A 20,630-nucleotide genomic window follows, 5' to 3' on the forward strand; every position below is an offset into this window, starting at 1 on the left:
TGGCTTTTAAATAAACAATACTAGTAAATTCATGTTTCTGACAGTTTGTCAGGAAATACGTGAAAAAAATGTTTACAGTCTACAAGTTGGAAAATGCCACTCATTTTTTTTGTCATTAGCTGGATGTGTGCTTGTGCTTTGCGGTGCGGCAAAATGCTTCTGTCAATGATATGACATTGATAGCTGGTGATCATTTGCCCTTTCAGTTCATCCTCTATTACTGGAGATGATGCTGAGAAAGTGAGAGCTCCGCCAAGAGGATAAACACAAGATATGCAGAACTGGTTGCATGACTTAAAGGTTTCTAAACAGATATATTTCCTGTATATGATCAGATATGCTTCTTGGTCAAAATGCTACTTTGTCAAAGACTGTATGTCTCAGTCTTTTTCCCACACACACACTTTAATTTACTCATAAGGGCAAATATCTAGACATTCTAAATGTAGTTTACAGTAAATCCACAGTAAATCTTTCAATGACAGCCATTTTAGCATAACCCATTTTCCTCTGTAGATTGAAGAAAACCACGTGACTAACTGACACAGGAAGTACTGTATGTATGGGCACCAGAGCAAATATTGTATACCTTGTATTTTCAGGTGAGATCAGAACTAAAGTAACAAAGATAGACCACAATACTGTCTTAGGCATTTTCGGGACCTTTATATACTTTTTGGTCAACATCTGTGTTTTATTCCTCAATGCAAATAACTGTAGGCTACGCACTTTGCACCAGTGGCAATGTGTGATAAATCAGGCCATGTACTGTATGTCAAATCAACTGTATGTGTAAATGTACTTATCTATTAAATCCTATTAGGTGTAAGATGACAAGATGCTATACATACATAAAGACTGTCACAAAGACCGGGTTCTGTAGGTGAACCACAGGAGGTTGGTGGTACCTTTGTTGGGGAGAACTGGGTCATGGTAATGGCTGGAGCCACCCGCCCCTCAGCAGCCTCCTGTAACTGGTGAACGTGTTGTGGTGAAAGCTGCATGATAGTGGCAATGAATTGGGTCAAGAAGACATTGTTTTCATAGGAGGTAACCTCGTCTCCAGGCTTGAATTGCCAGCGCGAGCCGACTGGTGCGTGAGATTACTTATGAGGCAACTTCAGAGAGGCTTTTTCATGCCAATTGTTCATGTCATTACTCGAGAGACATTGGAATGACAGGGTCAATTTTGGTGGCAAACTGTGGATTGGGTATGGAACAAGAAGGCCCCCACACTGTTAAAGGTCCCAATTCACCGCTTTATTGGCATTTCGAAACGTTGTCATAAGGTGGTGAATTGGGAGCTTTAACAGTGTGCGGGCCTTCTTGTTCTATACTATTATTCTTTATTCGCCCAGCACCTATGTTTTTTAAAGATGTGCGTTTGACCACAAACTTTTCTAAACTGTGGATTGGACCATATGCCCTCTCTATATTTAGGTTTTGCCACATCACATTGTCTTATTGGAGGTTATAACTTTCTAGTAGAGAGACAAATAGGTTGAGCCTGTCTCTTCCTCTTCATTTCTAGCTCTCTGCCGCTTTACCTCTTTTGAACTCAAAACACTGACAGATTACTGATTCTTAAATTGGAAGGATTATGAAGAAGATGAAATTCCTCACTTTCAGTCTTCCTTACAGGGTGAGAATGAGAGGCAGACAGAAAGAGAGAGAGAGAGACTAGAGAGAAACTGTCTGATAAGGTCGAGTAGCTAGCATTAGCTCATTAATGATCCATAACTCAGCAGCCAACAGGGAGGGAGGGGCTGCGGTGGGACAATGACAAGCTTCTGGTCCCCGTCACAACATCTGCCTGTCAGGCTGGATTATCAGAGGCTGTGCATTATCATGCTGAAATATGAGGTGATGGCGGCAAATTAATGGCACGACAATGGGCCTGTCATGCCAAATAGTGTCCCCCTCTACGTCACAATGGGATTCCACAGTATCTCGTTACGGAAACCGGGACTCATCTGTGAAGAGTATACTTCTCCAAGGTGGCTGTGGCCTTCGAGGGTGAGTGTTTGCCCACTGAAGTTGGTGACGATGCCGAACTGCAGTCAGGTTAAGACCCTAGTAATGACGACGAGCACGCAGATGAGCATCCCTGAGACGGTTTCTGACAGTTTGCTCAGAAATATTTCAGATGTGCAAACCCACAGTTTCATCAGCTGTCCGGGTTGCTGGTCTCAGACGATCTCGCAGGTGAAGAAGCTGGATGTGGAGGTCCTGGTCTGGTGTGGTTGCATGTGGTCTGCATTTGTGAGGCCGGTTGGACGTACGGCCAAATTCTCTAAAACGACATTGGAGGTGGCTTATGGTAGAGAAATTAACATTCAATTCTCTGGCCTCTAGTGGACATTCCTGCAGTCAGCATGTCAATTGCACGCTCCCCCAAAACTTGAGACATCTGTGGTATTGTGTTGTGTGACAAAACTGCACATTTTAGAGTGGCTTTGTTGTCTCCAGCACAAGGTGCACCTGTGTAATGATCATGCTGTTTAATCAGCTTCTTGATATGCCACACCTTTCAGGTGGATGGAGTATCTTGGTTAAGGAGAAATGCTCACTAACAAGGATGTAAACACATTTGTGCACAACATGGAACATTTCTGGCATATTTGATTTCAACTCATGAAACCAACACTTTAGGTGTCGCGTTTTATTTTTGTTCAGTGTAATATAATTTATTGATAGCATGGTATAGGTGTTCTAATTACAGTTCTCATTTCCTCACTACATCCCCAGCAATCTGATACTGGGTTTATTTCCCCTAGCCAGGGGTATGTGTGTGGCGGGAGGAGGCTCCTTACACACAACCCATATCCTTATTGATGGATGTGCAGTTAGCCTCACGCAGCAGCTTAAGCACTATAACCTGTATGTATATGTGTGTGTGTGTTACCTTATTATGGGTATAAACAGGCCACAAAAGGTCAGTTTTTACCAAAGATAGATGAGAGCTGAGGAGAACAGGAAGCCCTACCCTTTCACATCGCATAGTAGGTAGGATTTTTTATTTGTCAGCATATCTATTTGTTCTTGGTTAGAGCCAATAGCAGTAAAGGAAGTGGTCCCTCTGTCACAGAAACAGTTGGCACGGAAACAGCACATTACACCATTATCCAATCCCCCTCCCAGCCCCATATCGTCATCACTCCTCTCCCTCCCTTCCTCTCCTCTCTTCTCCTCTTCTCCTCTTCCCACTCTCTTGCTCTCTCTCTCTATCGTGCATGCTATTTCAGCCATCAATGAAATCACAACCAATCTTGCTGTTGACTTGTCATAGACCAGAGAAATAGAATAAGCAGGGCTGTTATACATTGAAACACACACATAAGCTGTCCTTTCCATTGCTTCTCATAGGGGTCTCTGTCTGTTTCCCCTTCTCATTGCATGCAGCAGACAGCTTCTATTGTATCCTGTTTTTGTCACAGCCCAGTGTTCTGTTTAGCTTGGTGCCCTTTTACCTCTTTCTCTGTTTCTCTCATGATTTAATCCTGTCCATTTTCCCCTTCTCTCTCTATCCCCACTGACTCCTCCCTTTATTTCTCTCTCCCTCCGCTCTCTGACACACTCAAACACGCATGCACACATACACACACACCCTCCTCCCCCACCGCTGCAGTGTCTCAACTGCCTTGGAGCAAACAAGAGAGGAAATAGAACACAGACAATAATAAGAAAGGCGAGAAAGAGGGGAATAGAAAGAGAGAGAGAGAGAGAGAGAGAGAGAGAGAGGGTGTGAAAGACAGGAGAATGTTGGACTAAGGGTGGAGTGCACACAGCCGTTCTCTTCCAGCAAGTGTTTGTCTGCAGTATCCCTGGTGAATGGATGCTGGACGGTGAAACGGTAAGCCTGCCTGCTTTATTTTCTCACACACCCTTTTTTCTGTCATCACTGCTAAGTTGGCCTCCTTTGGGCCACCTTTGTTTTTCTGGGGGGGGGGATTGCTATGTGACTGTATTCATAATACGGAGGAACAGAACATTTTTCCTCTCCGCTGAGCTCAGGATGGTGATGTTCTGAGATGGAGCCAAGGCAAGGCTGCTTCTCCTGTCCCCTCCTCCACCCTGCCTGCTCTCTATGTAGACCTAGACATGTACAAGGAGAGCTGGTGTCTGCCTGTCTGTGGTGCACATCTCCTCCTTGATACATCCTTGATACATATGGTTGTCTGTAGTGTTGGGTTTACGTGAAATGGGAAGGATACCTCAAAGGTGTATGTGTGCATGCTCTGTCCATCCCAGTGACCATGAAAGAGAGAGAAGAGAGCCAGTAAAAGCACTGTCACGTAGGATCTGCTGTATGGCTCTCATGACTGCCTTAGTTAGACAGTGAATGTGACACTGCGGTGGGAGGAGCACACACCCCGTGGAGCGTTGCTCTGCAGGCAGGCACTGGACTGGACATTGGCTTCACATCGGCATTTAGCAGCACTCCGCCTGCCAGCCCACATCAACAATAACATCAGCACTTCGATCGATAACCGTTTTGACCCAGGATGGGTGTGTGTGGAGGTGTATTTGTGATGTGTGTGCATGAGTGTGATTCTGACAAAGTGAGAGAGTGTGTGTGTTCGCTGCTCTCCATCGGCCACAGCACTGAGGGTCATTTGTTTTATTTAAAAAATCCCTCATATCTCTAATGAGGCATTACCGTGGCTTGTGGAGAGGGGTCAGAGTCAGCAGTGCAGTGCCAGGAGTCTGTCTGTGTGTGTTTGTGTGTATGTGTGAGTGAGAGAGAGAGTGATAACCTGCGCAGGGAGGGGTCGAGGGGCTAGGGGGTTTAACAGCGGGGAGGCAGATGAGGTTGATGCAGTGGAGAAAGAGAGAGAGAGAGAAATGGGGAAAGAGAGAGAGAGAAACGGAGAGAGAACAAGATTGGGAAACAGGAGGAAAACAGGACAAGAGAGGAGAGATGGAGAGAATGTAATGAGAAACATTGAGGGGACAGGGCTGTTTAGCTGAGTGTCACCGGAGATGATGGATGATGCAGACTAAAGAACTGGCTGCGTGCGATAGTCCGAAAGAATGAAGTGAAACAGCCAACATCCAGGCCCTCAGACATCTAAAAATGGAGGCACAAATAGTGGAAGAAAATCCCACAATGCTTTGGGATCTCTGGAGGAAGACAGATCAAATCAAATCAAATGTTATTAGCCACATGTGCCCAATACAACAGGTGTAGACCTTACAGTGAAATGCTTACTTACGAGCCCTTAACCAACAATGTAGTTTAAAAATTCAAAAATAATAAGAAATATGAATAAGAAATAAATGTAACAAGTAATTAAAGAGCAGCAGTAAAATATCAATAGCGAGACTATATACAGGGGGAACCGGTACAGAGTCAATGTGATGAGGTACCAGTTAGTCGAGGTAATTGAGGTAACATGTACATGTAGGTACAGTTATTAAAGTGACTATGCAAAGAGGATAACAGGGAGTAGCAGCGGTGTAAAGGGGGGGATAGCCATTTGATTAGATGTTCAGGAGTCTTATAGCTTCGGGGTAGAATCTTTTTAGAAGCCTCTTGGAACTAGACTCAGCGCTCCGGTATCTCTTGCCGTGCGGTAGCAGAGAGAACAGTCTATGACTACGGTGGCTGGAGTCCTTGACAATTTTTAGGGCCTTCCTCTGACACCGCCTGGTATAGAGGTCCTGGATGGCAGGAAGCTTGGCCCCAGTGTTGTACTGGGCCGTTCACACTACCCTCGGAAGTGCTTTGCGGTCGGAGGCTGAGCAAATGCCATACAGGCAGTGATGCAACCAGTCAGGATGCTCTCGATGGTGCTCTTTGAGGATCTGAGGACCCACCCCAAATCTTTTCAGTCTCCTGAGGGGGAATAGGTTTTGTTGTGCTCCCTTCATGACTGTCTTGGTGTGCTTGAACCATGTTGGTGATGTGGACACCAAGGAACTTGAAGCTTTCAACCGGCTCCACTGCAGCCCTGTCGATGGGAATGGGAGCATGCTTGATCCTCTTTTTCCTGTAGTCCACAATCATCTCCTATGTCTTGATCACATTGAGGGAGAGGTTGTTCTCCTGGCACCACACGGCCAGGTCTCTGACCTCCTCCCTATAGGCTGTCTCGTCGTTGTTGGTGATCAGGTTGTATCATCGGCAAACTTAATGATGGTGTTGGAGTCGTATCTGGCCGTGCAGTCATGAATGAACAGGGAGTACAGGAGGGGAGTGAGCACGCACCCCTGAGGGGCCCCTGTGTTGAGAATCAGCGTGGAGGATGTGTTGTAACCTGCCCTTACCACCTGGAGGTGGCCCGTCAGGAAGTCCAGGATCCAGTTGCAGAGGGAGGTGTTTAGTCCCAGGGTCCTTAGCTTATTGATGAGCTTTGTGGGCGCTATGGTATTGAATGCTGAGCTGTAGTCAATGAATAGCATTCTCACATACTGAAGGTGTTCATTTTGTCAAGGTGGGAAAGGGCAGTGTGAAGTGCAATAGAGATGGCATATCTGTGGATCTGTTAGGGTGGTATGCAAATTGGAGTGGTCCTTTTGTTCGATTAATTCCGTCAATATATATCCAAAATGTCCATTTATTTGGCGCGTTTGATCCAGAAAAACACTGGTTCCAACTTGCGCAACGTGACTACAAAATATCTCAAAAGTTACATGTAAACTTTGCCAAAACATTTCAAACTACTTTTGTAATACAACTTTAGGTATTTTTTAACGTAAATAATTGATAAAATTGAAGACGGGAAAACAAACTGTAGCATGCTTTCTAGTCACGCGCCTCTATCTAACAGTACACTTCAAGTGACCCACGTTCAAGATGGCCGTACTTCTTTATTACACAAAGGAATAACCTCAACCAATTTGTAAAGACTGTTGACATCCAGTGGAAGCGATAGGAACTGCAAGAAGGTCCCTTAGAAATCTGGATTCCCAGTGAAAACCATTGAAAAGAGAGTGACCTCAAAAAATAAAATCTGAATGGTTTGTCCTTGGGGTTTTGCATGCTAAATAAGTTCTGTTATACTCACAGACATGATTCAAACAGTTTTAGAAACTTCAGAGTATATCCAAATATACTAATAATATGCATATCTTATCTTCTGGGGATGAGTAGCAGGCAGTTGAATTTGGGCATGCATTCCATCTGGACGTGAAAATACTGCCCCCTGTCACCAAGAAGTTAAAGGTCTTACATCGGCTTCGGAGAGCGTGATCACACAGTCTTCTGGAACAGCTGGTGCTCTCATGCATGTTTCAGTGTTATTTGCTTCAAAGCGAGCATAGAAGTAGTTTAGCTCGTCTGGTATGCTTGTGTCGCTGGGTATCTTTTGGCTGTGCTTCCCTTTGTAGTCTGTAATGGTTTGCAAGCCCTGCCACATCCGACGAGCGTCAGAGACAGTGTACTGCATTTTGATCTTAGTCCTGTATTGGTGCTTTGCCTGTTTGATGGTTCGCCGGAGGGCATAGCGGGATTTCTTATAAGCTTCCGGGTTAGAGTCCCGCTCCTTGAAAGTGGCAGCTCTTGACCTTATCTCAGTGTGGATGTTGCCTGTAATCCATGGCTTCTGGTTGGGTACGGACAGTCACTGTGGGGATGACGTGATTGATGCACTTGTTGATGAAGCCAATAACTGATGTGGTGTACTCTTCAATGCCATCAGAGGAATCCCGGATCATATTCCAGTCTGTGCTAGTAAAACAGTCCCGTAGCTTAGCATCTGCTTCATCTGACCCCTTTTTTATTGATTGAGTCACTGGTGCTTCCTGCTTTAATTTGAGCTTGTAAGCAGAAATCTTGAGGATAGAATTATGGTCAGATTTGCCAAGTGGAAGGCGAAGGAGAGCTTTGTATGCATCTCTGTGTGTGGAGTGAAGGTGGTCCACAGATTTTTTCTCTTTGGTTGCACATTTAACATGATGATAGAAATTTGGTAAGACCGATTTAAGTTCCCCTGCATTAAAGTCCCCGGCCACTAGGAGCGCCGCCTCTGAGTGAGTGGTTTCCTGTTTGCTTATGGCAGAATACAGCTCATTGAGTGCGGTCTTAGTGCCAGCATCAGTCTGTGGTGGTATGTAGAGAGCTACGAAAAATACAGATGAAAACTCATTAGGTAGATTGTGTGGTCTTCAGCTTATCATGAGATACTCTACCTCTACCTCTTAAAATTTGAGATTTTTGGTTCCAACAGCTGTGTCTTTGTAAGACGCAGAGTAGGTGAACGGATGATCTCCGCATGTGTGGTTGCCACCGTGAAGCATGGAGGAGGAGGTGGGATGGTGTGGGGGTGCTTAGCTTTATTTAGAATTCAAGGCACACTTAACCAGCATGGCTACCACAGCATTTTGCAGCGATCCCATCTGGTTTTCGCTTAGTGGGACTATCATTTGTTTGTCAACAGGACAATGACACAACACACCTCTAGGCTGTGTAAGGGCTATTTGACCATGAAGGAGAGTGATGGAATGCTGTATCAGATGACCTGGCCTCCACAATCACCTGACCTCAACCCAATTGAAATTGTTCGGGATGAGTTGGACCGCAGAGTGAAGGAAAAGCAGCCAACAAGTGCTCAGCATATGTGGGAACTCCTTTAAGACCATTGCAAAAGCCTTCCAGGTGAAGCTGGTTGAGAGAATGCCAAGAGTGTGCAAAGCAGTCATCAAGGCAAAGCGTGCCTACTTTGAAGAATATAAATATTTGTTTAACAGTTTTTTAGTTTCTACATGATTAAATATTTGTTATTATATAGTTTTGAGGTCTTCTAATATTCTACAATGTAGAAAATAGTAAGAATAAATAAAAAACCTTGAATGGGTAGGTGTCCAAACTTTTGACTAGTACTGTATGTCTAGTGTAGATATTCAGATATTCATGTTAAATCTAAATGGCTATCACATGGCTATCACATACTTTCTTACACATTGAAGATGAAACTATCATAAGGTACAGTTTACACGTAGAATGTACTAGAACACACAGAAGGGTAAAAATTAGACGTGGACCAAGCAAACGTAATAACGTCAGGTCAGACATTTCACATAGTTTAAAATCTTTGTGTGCTTTACGTTATGGAGGTATGTCAACAATTTAAACTGGTAACTCTACAGAGAAGAAATGTGACCCATTGTGATGTCACTTCTTGGAAGGTTGGTGCTGCCATGTCAGACACAGCTCCTTCTGCACTATGGGAGATGTCCACCAAAGACAGAACCACATGCCTAATCAGTCCTACAGTACATCATATCACCTCAAACAAAAACGTCATGTAGCCTAGGACCCAGCATTCTGTGTCTGTATTTTCTGTTACGCAATAATAAGTATATCTCAGGAAATAACTACCGGACCACAGGTCAGAGATCTGAAAAATATTTCCTCACATATCCCATTTTCCCATTTCTATTTGCAGATTTGCTTTTCAAGCTAACAGCCTAGATGACACTCTAATATGATGTAGCTTGATAACCCATGCAATTAGAGTGGGATTGAAGCCTGAAGTTGGACTGAGAGGAGAGGGAATTGGAAAGGGCAGTAATGGGGCTTAACACAAAGTCAGAGGTCTCTGGTAACCTTGGCTGTAAGAATGGATGACAGGGATGATATCAAAGTAAATCACATCCCTTCATTGAGCGCTCGCTAAGGTTTTGCTGACACAAATGAGTTAAACTCACACACTCACATGATGCCATTGCCCATGTGGTGTCATACAAGACACAAACTAATATAATTGCCATATTGTCCACAATATATCACATACTTGGAATTTGGGCACAGCAGTACTAGCATAGCACAACACATTTCTGCCATTTTGAATGGGGCTTTTAATAACATGCCAGTAAAGTTCCCCAAAGAACATATCCAGTAGGAAAAACAATGGTTAAGTTCATTTTGACCCCTCCTAAACCCTCTGTAAGGTTGCCTCTGCCCCTCCATTGTGAGACATAATGGCTTGGGACAGCTGTAGCTTTATCGTGACAGTGGCCGGTTTGTCTCTATGTTTTTTGGTCTGAGAAGGACAATGGGGTTGTATCATATGCTTCCCTCATCTATGCCCTTGTAGGTTAGAAGACTTGGCTGACTTTACCACTTAAATTGATTATATTATAGTACGGGGAAATGATACAATATGTCCATCTCCTCTTACACTTAAGAACAATGATTTATGTGGACACATTTAATGTTATACTGTCTCATATTACTCTAGGCCTGCAGGTTGTGGGAATATTCACCAAACCGGCCTCTATGAAATTGTTCTGCTAATTCCTTTAGCAATTGGATAACTCTGATAACCTACTCTGGAATGCAGTAAACACAGAAATAACGACTACTGTGAACCCTTTTTTGAGCAGGATATACCTTTATTATTTGTTATTCTGCTAGGTCCAATACTGTGCCAAGCCTCTTGTGACCCATCATGCTGACTGGCTTCCTAGATTTCTGACTGTCAACTGGACTGAACCAAATTAGGGTGGGGCTTTATCTGTTTGTAGTAACGTTACAGTAAGTAAGGATTAGGTTATCGTTGAGATTTATGTGAATCTACAGAAGTGAATTTCTCTTTCTCTCCTTCCCTCCTCTCTTTCTCCCTCTCTAATCTGTGCTGGCGCTCAGAACTAGGACCCTGTGTGTGTGCCTGAGGACGATGGGCCCTCTTCCCAGCACTAATTACTGAGGGCAGAGCAAAGGAACTAACAGAGCATCTTTGTGTTCCATTCCTCACACATAACATCAGTCATATGATAGAGTACAAGGAGGAGGTGGGGGAGGAGGTAGTGGAGGAGGGGAGAAGAAGGAGGTGGTGGAGGAGGGGAGAAAGAGGTGGTGGAGGAGATGTGGAGGAGGTGGTGGAGGAGGGGAGAAAGAGGTGGTGGAGGAGAGGAGGAGGTAGTGGAGGAGGTGGTGGAGGATGGGAAGAGTGGAGGAAGAGGGGAGGTGGTGGTGGAGAAGGAGGAGGTGATGGAGGAGGGGAGGAGTGGAGGAAGACGGGAGGAGGTGTTGGAGGTGGTGACGGAGGAGGAGGAGGTGGTGGAGGAGGTGGAGGAGGTGGTGGAGGAGGTGTTGGAGGTGGTGGCAGAGGAGGGGGAGGTGATGGAGGAGGGGGAGTGGGGGGAGGAGGGAAGGAGATGGTGGTGGAGGAGGGGAGGAGGTGGTGGAGGAGGAGGTGATGATGGGGAAGAGGTGGTGGAGGAAGGGAGGAGGTGGTGGTGGAGGAGGAGGAGGTGGTAAAGGTGGTGGAGGGGAGGATGTGGTGGAGGAGAAGAAGGAGGAGGAGGAAGGGAGGTATGGGGGATGCTCTGGACTGAAGGACCATTGGGGGTGTTGGAGAGGGTTTGAGAGGTGACAGTTTTTGAGTGTGTGTGTTGGAGTATGTGTATGTGTATGTGGGTGTGTACACTATGTTTGTGTGTGCTGTGACCATAGCTGCTACTGGCTTTAGGTCAGGAACCTTGACAGCACATCCAAAATGTCCCAGAACAACACATGAAGCCTGCATGCTGATGGAAGGTGGCAAGTCTGCAAGGACACCACTGTCTGCAGGTCTAGTAAGTTTTAAGTTTTAAGTCTAGTACGTTTTAAGTAGTAAGTATTAAGTTGATGTGGAGGTCATGGGCCAACAGAAGTCTGTAACTGTGTGTATGTGTGTGTGTGTTTGTGTGTGTGCACACGTGCATGTGTATAGATACCCTTGAACACTACGTTAAATTGGATAATGACATCATATCATTCTTTGTCTGCATCAGAATTTTAAAAAACGTCAAGGTTTGGAGGAAACAAAGTATGTCAGATTGCCTTGTCTTATGACTGATAGCCTTGTCTTATGACTGATAGCCTTGTCTTATGACTGATAGCATCTGCTGTCAGCATGATCTATGGAAGTACTTATGGATACATTTGACTGAGGGCTTATCCACTGTGGAATAATACGCTTTTTGTGAGTTGGTGTATATGGTGCAAAGTTTCCCTGTATCTTAACATGCCATTAATTTGATTTATACACATCTGATACTGTAACGGCTTTCCTCTTCCTCTTCTGAGGAGGAGTAGCAAGGATTGGACCAATACGCAGCGTGGTAAGTGTTCATCTTGGTTTTTAATAAGAACACTGAACATAACAATAAACGACAACGTGAAAAAACAAAACCGAAACAGTTCCGTGTGGAAACAAACACTGACACGGAAAATAATCCCCCACAACTCAAAAGTGAAACCAGGCTACCTAAGTATGGTTCTCAATCAGGGACAACGATTGACAGCTGCCTCTGATTGAGAACCATACCAGGCCAAACACAGAAATCCCAAAACATAGAAAAAGGAACATAGACAACCCACCCAACTCACGCCCTGACCATAATAAAACAAAGACATAACAACAGAACTAAGGTCAGAATGTGACAGATACTGCTCGTCAGTAACCTATACTGCACATTGATTGTAGTCTTTTCCATAGTCTTGCTTGCCAGACTCGTGGTGCGGCAGCTGTGTTGAGAGACTGCCCTACACTGACCAGTATTCTTTCAATACGGCACCCATATTGATGACCCTGTTGCAATACTGGTGTTTCCTATTGCAGTGTATTCCAGCTAAGTTTCCTCATCCTGACCCAATGATGAAAGCACCAACTGCAGGATGTTAACTAACAGTCAGTGGCTTACAGCAGACACAAAATGGCTGTTCACCCACAGTTTCCCTTCTGTTCCAAGAAAACAGTGGCGGCTGCTGAGGGGAGGACGGCTCATAGTAATAGCTGGAATGGAGTATAATGGGCTGGTATCAAACACATGGAAACCAGGGGAGTCGGTCCTCCCCTCAGCAGCCTCCACTGGTCGTGAGAAAAATATAACTGTGTTTGTGCCTGTGTTAGTGGAAAGATAAGTAGCCTGAGCCTTGTCCTGAAATATGATTATGTTAAATAAGAATACTATCAACTGGTATTGAGCAGGTTGAAGAGTGAATAAGCTACAAAGCAGCCTGACTGAGTGTTTACTTTGTCACTCAAATAACTATCCCAGTTTTGTTTCACAGACATTGAGACACACACACACACACACACACACACACACACACAAGTAAATAGACAGACAGACATAGATACAGGCACATATAGACAGACACAACACACGCACACACAGATTGCTGGACTTGCTCCACCTTCTACCATCCTTTCCCTTGAGTGGGCTGGCTCACAGCTCTGTCTGTGCACAAATGTGCCATTGTCAGCGCCGGCTGGCCTTGTGACTCAGTGTGACCCGCTCCATCGGCGGGACGGGAAGGCAGAGGGGCACAGGCAGGCGCTGAGGCGAGGCACACCAAACACAGTCCCTTATCACATAGGATCTGCTAGTAACTACACTGAGCCCCCACCACTACCCTGCTCCCAACCCTCTCTACAGCCCACTGTTTTGGAGGGATGAAAAATGAACACTGCCTTTCATTGTTTACCATGATGTAGGAACAGTGTACCCATGTGACCTACTTGTTGTGTGTATGTACTGACATGTATGTGTAACTGATAGATGCACACACACACACACACACACACACACACACACACACACACACACACACACACACACACACACACACACACACACACACACACACACACACACACACACACACACACACACACACACTACATGTTAATGTTTTTAATGTATGGAAAATGCAACGTTTTTCGTCTGTAATGTATTTTTCATTATGCGTCAGACCCGAGTAAGACTAGCTGTCAACATTGGTGTCGGTTAATGGGGATCCTAATCAATCAAAACCTAGTATCTGCCTCCCACCCAGGGCCAGAAAGCGAGAGAGTGAGTGTACCAAATCATGAACAAACACAATGGTCAAGGCCAGATCTTCAGCCTAAATTTTAAGTGGTCCATGCACAAATGTTCTCAAACAACTGAATGATTGTCGGGGTTAAAAACCAAAACATTTATCAAATAATTCAGTTAAATAACTATTATTACGGCTCCTGGGGATATGTGTGGCGCAAAAGCCCCCAGCATGCAGTGGGTGTTTTGAGAGAAGCTGAGCCAGAGTACTGGCTGAGGAAGCATTCCTTTATACTGTGTGCTTTCTGTGTGTGTGTCCATATTTGGGATGTATGGGGTGAGGCAAGGACAACAAAAGTATTTTTTGTATTCTTAGTTTAAGACATGGGTTTGGTAACACTTTATTTGAATGTTTCATCCTAATCCCTACATAAGATAATCATGAACACGGTTTAGTTATACTTGAATTGTAAGTCTAACAACAGTTCATGACAACAGTATATCACACTGTTAGTCTGTGCGGTAAACATGTTATGACAGAACAAGTGTCATTTCAGCAATGGCCATATTCCCTCCATGATGTTATCCCTGGTAATAAAGAGTAATTGTGAAGTTGGCCAGAAGTCCTACCCCAGCAGCCTCAATAGGGGAGTAAATGCTCTCACTATGACCCAATCCCACACATCCTACACCCAGCTCCCAGAACATGGGAGGACGCCTGGGATTTCCTGAGGCCAATTAAAAGTTCTGGCACGAGTCAGGAGACAACAGAAAGAAACTTATGGGCGACCTCTGATGTACCCCAGAAGGTTTAGGAAATTAATGATTATAATACATTTATTGAACTTGGGCCCAGATATGGTTACAGCACTGATTAATTTATCCATATAGGATCTAAGGAGGCTGCCGGAGGCCCCTCCCCTCACCTCATCCGACAGGAATCCTGGGTCATTCTGGGGGGACTTTGTCAGATGACACATCTTGGGGCAGTAACACACACTCCCCCCTCACTCCCCCTAATCACTGTCATACACACACACCCCCTCTCCCCTTAATCACTGTCATACACCCCCTCCCCCTAATCACTGTCATACACACACTCCCCCCTCCCCTAATCACTATCATACACACACACACCCCTCTCCCCTAATCACTGTCATGTACACCCTCTCCCCTAATCACTGTCATGTACACCCTCTCCCCTAATCACTGTTATGTACACCCTCTCCTCCTAATCACTGTTATGTACACCCTCTCCCCCTAATCACTGTTATGTACACCCTCTCCTCCTAATCACTCTCATGCAACTCTCCCTCTCTCTCCCTAATCACTGTCATGTACACCCTCTCCCCCTAATCACTGTTATGTACACCCTCTCCTCCTAATCACTGTCATGTACACCCTCTCCCCTAATCACTGTTATGTACACCCTCTCCTCCTAATCACTGTCATGCAACTCTCCCCTCTCTCTCCCCTAATCACTGTCATGCAATTCTCCCCCTCTCTCCCCCTAATCACTGTCATACACTCTCTCCCCCTAATCACTGTCATACACCCCCTAATCACTGTCATACACTCCCCCTAATCACTGTCATACACTCTCCCCCAATCACTGTCATGCAATTCTCCCCTCTCTCCCCCTAATCACTGTCATACACACTCTCCCCCTAATCACTGTCATACACTCTCTCCCCTAATCACTGTCATACACTCTCTCCCCCTAATCACTGTCATACTCTCCCCCTAATCACAGTCATACACTCTCCCCCTAATCACTGTCATACACTCTCCCCCTAATCACTGTCATGCAATTCCCCCTCTCTCCCCCTAATCACTGTCATACACTCTCCCCCTAATCACTGTCATACACTCTCCCCCTAATCACTGTCATACACTCTCCCCCTAATCACTGTCATACACTCTCCCCCTAATCACTGTCATGCAATTCTCCCCTCTCTCCCCCTAATCACTGTCATACACTCTCCCCCTAATCACTGTCATACACTCTCCCCCTAATCACTGTCATACACTCTCCCCTAATCACTTTCATACACTCTCTCCCCCTAATCACTGTCATACACTCTCCCCCTAATCACTGTCATACACTCTCCCCCTAATCACTGTCATACACTCTCTAATCCCCTAATCACTGTCATACACTCTCCCCCTAATCACTGTCATACACTCTCCCCCTAATCACTGTCATGTACACTCTCCCCCTAATCACTGTCATACACTCTCTCCCCTAGTCACTGTCATGTACACTCTCCCCCTAATCACTGTCATGTACACTCCCCCTAATCACTGTCATACACTCTCCCCCTAATCACTGTCATACACACTCTCCCCCTAATCACTGTCATACACTCTCTCCCCCTAATCACTGTCATACACACTCTCCCCTAATCACTGTCATACACACTCCCCCTAATCACTGTCATACACACTCTCCCCCTAATCACTGTCATACACTCTCTCCCCCTAATCACTGTCATACACTCTCTCCCCTAATCACTGTCATACACTCTCTCCCCCTAATCACTGTCATACACTCTCTCCCCTAATCACTGTCATACACTCTCCCCCTAATCACTGTCATACACTCTCTCCCCTAATCACTGTCATGTACACTCTCCCCTAATCACTGTCATACACTCTCCCCCTAATCACTGTCATGTACACTCTCTCCCCCTAATCACTGTCATACACTCTCCCCCTAATCACTGTCATACACTCCCCCTTAATCACTGTCATACACTCTCTCCCCCTAATCACTGTCATACACTTTCTCCCCCTAATCACTGTCATACACTCTCTCCCCCTAATCACTGTCATACACTCTCTCCCCCTAATCACTGTCATACACACTCTCCCCCTAATCACTGTCATACACTCTCTCCCCCTAATCACTGTCATACACTCTCTCCCCTAATCACTGTCATACACTCTCTCCCCTAATCACTGTCATACACTCTCTCCCCCTAATCACTGTCATGTACACTCTCTCCCCCTAATCACTGTCATACACTCTCCCCTAATCACTGTCATACACTCTCCCCCTAATCACTGTCATACACTCGCCCCCTAATCACTGTCATACACTCTCCCCCTAATCACTGTCATGTACACTCTCCCACTAATCACTGTCATGTACACTCTCTCCCCTAATCACTGTCATACACTCTCCCCCTAATCACTGTCATACACTCTCCCCCTAATCACTGTCATGTACACTCTCCCCCTAATCACTGTCATACACTCGCCCCCTAATCACTGTCATACACTCTCCCCCAATCACTGTCATGTACACTCCCCCTCTCACTCCCCCTAATCACTGTCATACACTCTCTCCCCCTAATCACTGTCATACACTCTCTCCCCCTAATCACTGTCATACACACTCTCCCCCTAATCACTGTCATACACTCCCCCTAATCACTGTCATACACACTCTCCCCTAATCACTGTCATACACTCTCTCCCCTTAATCACTGTCATGTACACTCTCCCCCTAATCACTGTCATGTACACTCTCCCACTAATCACTGTCATGTACACTCTCTCCCCCTAATCACTGTCATACACTCTCCCCTAATCACTGTCATACACTCTCTCCCCCTAATCACTGTCATACACTCGCCCCCTCTAATCACTGTCATACACTCTCTCCCCCTAATCACTGTCATGTACACTCTCCCACTAATCACTGTCATGTACACTCTCTCCCCTAATCACTGTCATACACTCTCCCCCTAATCACTGTCATACACTCTCCCCCTAATCACTGTCATGTACACTCTCCCCCTAATCACTGTCATACACTCGCCCCCTAATCACTGTCATACACACTCTCTCCCCTAATCACTGTCATACACTCTCCCCCAATCACTGTCATGTACACTCCCCCTCTCACTCCCCCTAATCACTGTCATACACACACTCCCCTCTCTCTATCATGTACACTCCCCTCTCTCTCTCCCCCTAATCACTGTCATGTACACTCCCCCTAATCACTGTTATACACACACTCCCCTCTCTCTGTCATGTACACTCCCCTCTCTCTCCCCCTAATCACTGTCATGTGGAGAGCGAACGCAGACCCAGTTCTGATGTTGGACTCATTTGGGGCTCTTTGAGAAGTCACTGGTGCTCTAAATGTACAGTCTAGTCAAATGAAGTATTCTATCTGTACATATTCTGGGTGTCTGACAGTTGCACTAATGTCTGATAATGTGCTCTGATACTGTATATAGAGGCCTGTTTAGAGGCCTGTTTCTAACGGGTTGATCTATTTTAGCAGCATTTCATTCCTCAAGGACAAACGACATTGAGGACGTCAGGATTGTGAACTGGGATCAGATCTGGGTTATTATGGGAAACCCAGAGCTAGTAGGGAACTAACTAACCAGCATATTGAAGCAACAACTCTATTCAGGCCAACCTCTCAATCTTGCATAATGCAACACAAAGTGCTGAGTCCTGAAGATCACTCAGTCTGCGACCTACATCTACTATGGCTCTGACGTAGGATGGTATGAGTGAGCTCACCGGCAGTGACTCACTACAGCGATACAGGACATTTTTTAGGTTGAAACATTTGCCTCAAGCATGCAAAGCATTCTCATGAAATGTCCATGTTTATTGAACATGTGAAGCCAGTCATAATTTTTGGAGGCAGGAGGACATTGTGCTGTCTGTTTGTGATGGAAGGTTGTAGTGGAGTGACATTGATCTTTTTCTCTGCTGCCTGAGGGATATTATATTGACTTTCTGGTTGTTGTCCGAGTTTTTTGAAGGCAGCCTGCTGGTATCTGCGTTTTGGTATGTGTGTTTTGGTATGTGTGTTTTGGTATGTGTGTTTTGCCTCATTTTAAAGCTATATTTTAACACATTTTTTGAATGAGCATTTCCACTTTATTGGATCAAATTCAATACACTTTGAATTATTATACAATCCAACACTAATGAAACCAAAGTTGAATTACGCCTCAGAACATCTAGGGTGGTCATGGGTCATTTCTCCACCAGCTCTTAACCAAATACTGTAAATCAATCATCTCCAGTTACTGAATTGCAGGCTATGCATAGATAATTAGTCATTTCTCAGTGTTCCAGTAACAGCGAGTTTATCTTTGAAAGTTTTCACCACAATCTCAATCTCAGTACTTTTCACTCTGAATCAGTTATTATTTTGTGACTTGATCTTATTTTCTTATAGCTACAGATCAAATCAATTTTCGGGTTTTGCTCCCTCTAAATTCCCAAGATCCAGCACAGCTCCTAATCTGTTATTAAACTGTAGTGAGGTTAACCCCCTAAATATTGAATATTAATCTTACCAGCATTATGTTCTTAATAATCTAGACCTTTTGTACCTTTAAAGGGATACTGCGAGATTCTGGCAATTAAGCCATTCTCTATTTACCCAGAGGCAGATGAACTCGTGGATACCATTTGTATGTCTCTGTCTGCAGTATGGAGGAAGCTGGAGGTAGTTTCGCGAGCCAATGCTAGCGCAATGACTGGAAGTCTACAGGTACGGTAGCATATGCTAGATTAGAGGAAGCATAGGCCAGCCTATAGATTACCAGTCACGCACAAACGCTAGTTAGCATTAGCTCGTGAAACTACCACTTACAGTACTTCTCCACTAAACATGATAGTGGGTGATGCAACAATGGAACCCATTCATTTTCAATGGAGAAAAGCGAAGTGGGTCCCCCTGTTGGACGATGCAAGCATAGGCAAGGCAGCGTGAACTGGGTGGGACCTAAATTGGGGAAAATTGAATTTTACACAAATACTCAGCGATATCGCTGTGCGATTGACCAGTTTGCTAGAATTGGATAGTGGGTCATCCCCTGTAATGTAATCCCCTGTAATTCCCTTGTATTTCGAATCGCCACGCTAGCTTCGCCCTCATGTATGTGCTAGCAAGCATGCTAGGTAGTGCTTGGTATCAACAGCCAATCCAGTAGGGACTTGACGATAAAGTGAGCTTCGATTAGTCAATCGCTCTGCGATATTGAAGAGTATTTGCATAAAGTTCAGCTTTCCCAAATGTAGGTCCTGCCTTGGTTGCGATTACTTGCCTGTGCTCGCATCGCCCAACGGTCCCCCACCCACTTTGCTTCTCTTCCATTGAAAATGAATGGCTTTCTGTAGTTTCATCGCCCACCTTGTATTCTATTAATACGTACCATAACTTCCTTCATTCTGCACACAGAGACATACACATGGTATCCACAAGTTCATCTGACTCTGGGTAAGTAGAGCAAATATTACAGAAACAATAACAAAGCATTTTCCCCACCCCTGTTTCAGTAACAAGCTGAGGGATGGGTCTGGAGAAATGTAATCACTCTCAAATTCATAGACAGAGTTATGGACGCAAGGACTGGCAAACCATGATTGAACCATGTTTTGAGGCTATATAGTGTTTGTTTACATTCACCTTGATTACAAACATTGGAGTAAGACAAGTTCATGTTTTGGGTTCTGATGGGGTACGACAGTTGAACTATGCTCATTTGGCATTTGTAAGTACTATTCTTCACGAATAAATTCCAATTAATTTATAAGTCCAAAAATGGATGTAGCAACTGCAGATTGCCCCTTTAAACACAAATAGTGACCACCCACTTAAAGGTCTTTTTCCCCACCCCGGCTCTAGAACTAAGACCACTGCTTGGTAAGGTCAGTGGGATTTGTGTAAGTAATACAGATGTAGGATCTTAATTTGATCAACCTGTTGCACTAGAACTTTCCTGCAATGCAGGAAATGTAAAACTTAGTTGTGTATTTGAGGTTTTAAAAAGATTCTGAAGTTTGGAATTTCCACTTTGAAATATCAGACTTGATTTTCCCTTACAAAAAAT

General features: G+C 44.8%; 1 protein-coding gene across 2 annotated transcripts in view; it reads left to right on the forward strand.

The window, feature by feature from the left end:
* Positions 1-3,571: 3,571 nt before the first annotated feature.
* The window catches only part of gnaz (guanine nucleotide binding protein (G protein), alpha z polypeptide), a 44,097-nt gene continuing 27,038 nt past the window's right edge, over positions 3,572-20,630 (forward strand). The window contains exon 1 of one of the 2 annotated variants that reach the window (XM_024380608.2): positions 3,572-3,853. The gene's annotated coding sequence lies outside the window, so the exon portion shown is untranslated. Of the gene's footprint in view, positions 3,854-19,820; positions 20,018-20,630 lie in introns of those variants that run through there. The other variant, XM_024380610.2, reaches the window with a different exon arrangement.

The sequence above is a fragment of the Oncorhynchus tshawytscha genome, linkage group LG20, assembly GCF_018296145.1.
Source record: "Oncorhynchus tshawytscha isolate Ot180627B linkage group LG20, Otsh_v2.0, whole genome shotgun sequence".
NCBI lineage: Eukaryota > Metazoa > Chordata > Actinopteri > Salmoniformes > Salmonidae > Oncorhynchus > Oncorhynchus tshawytscha.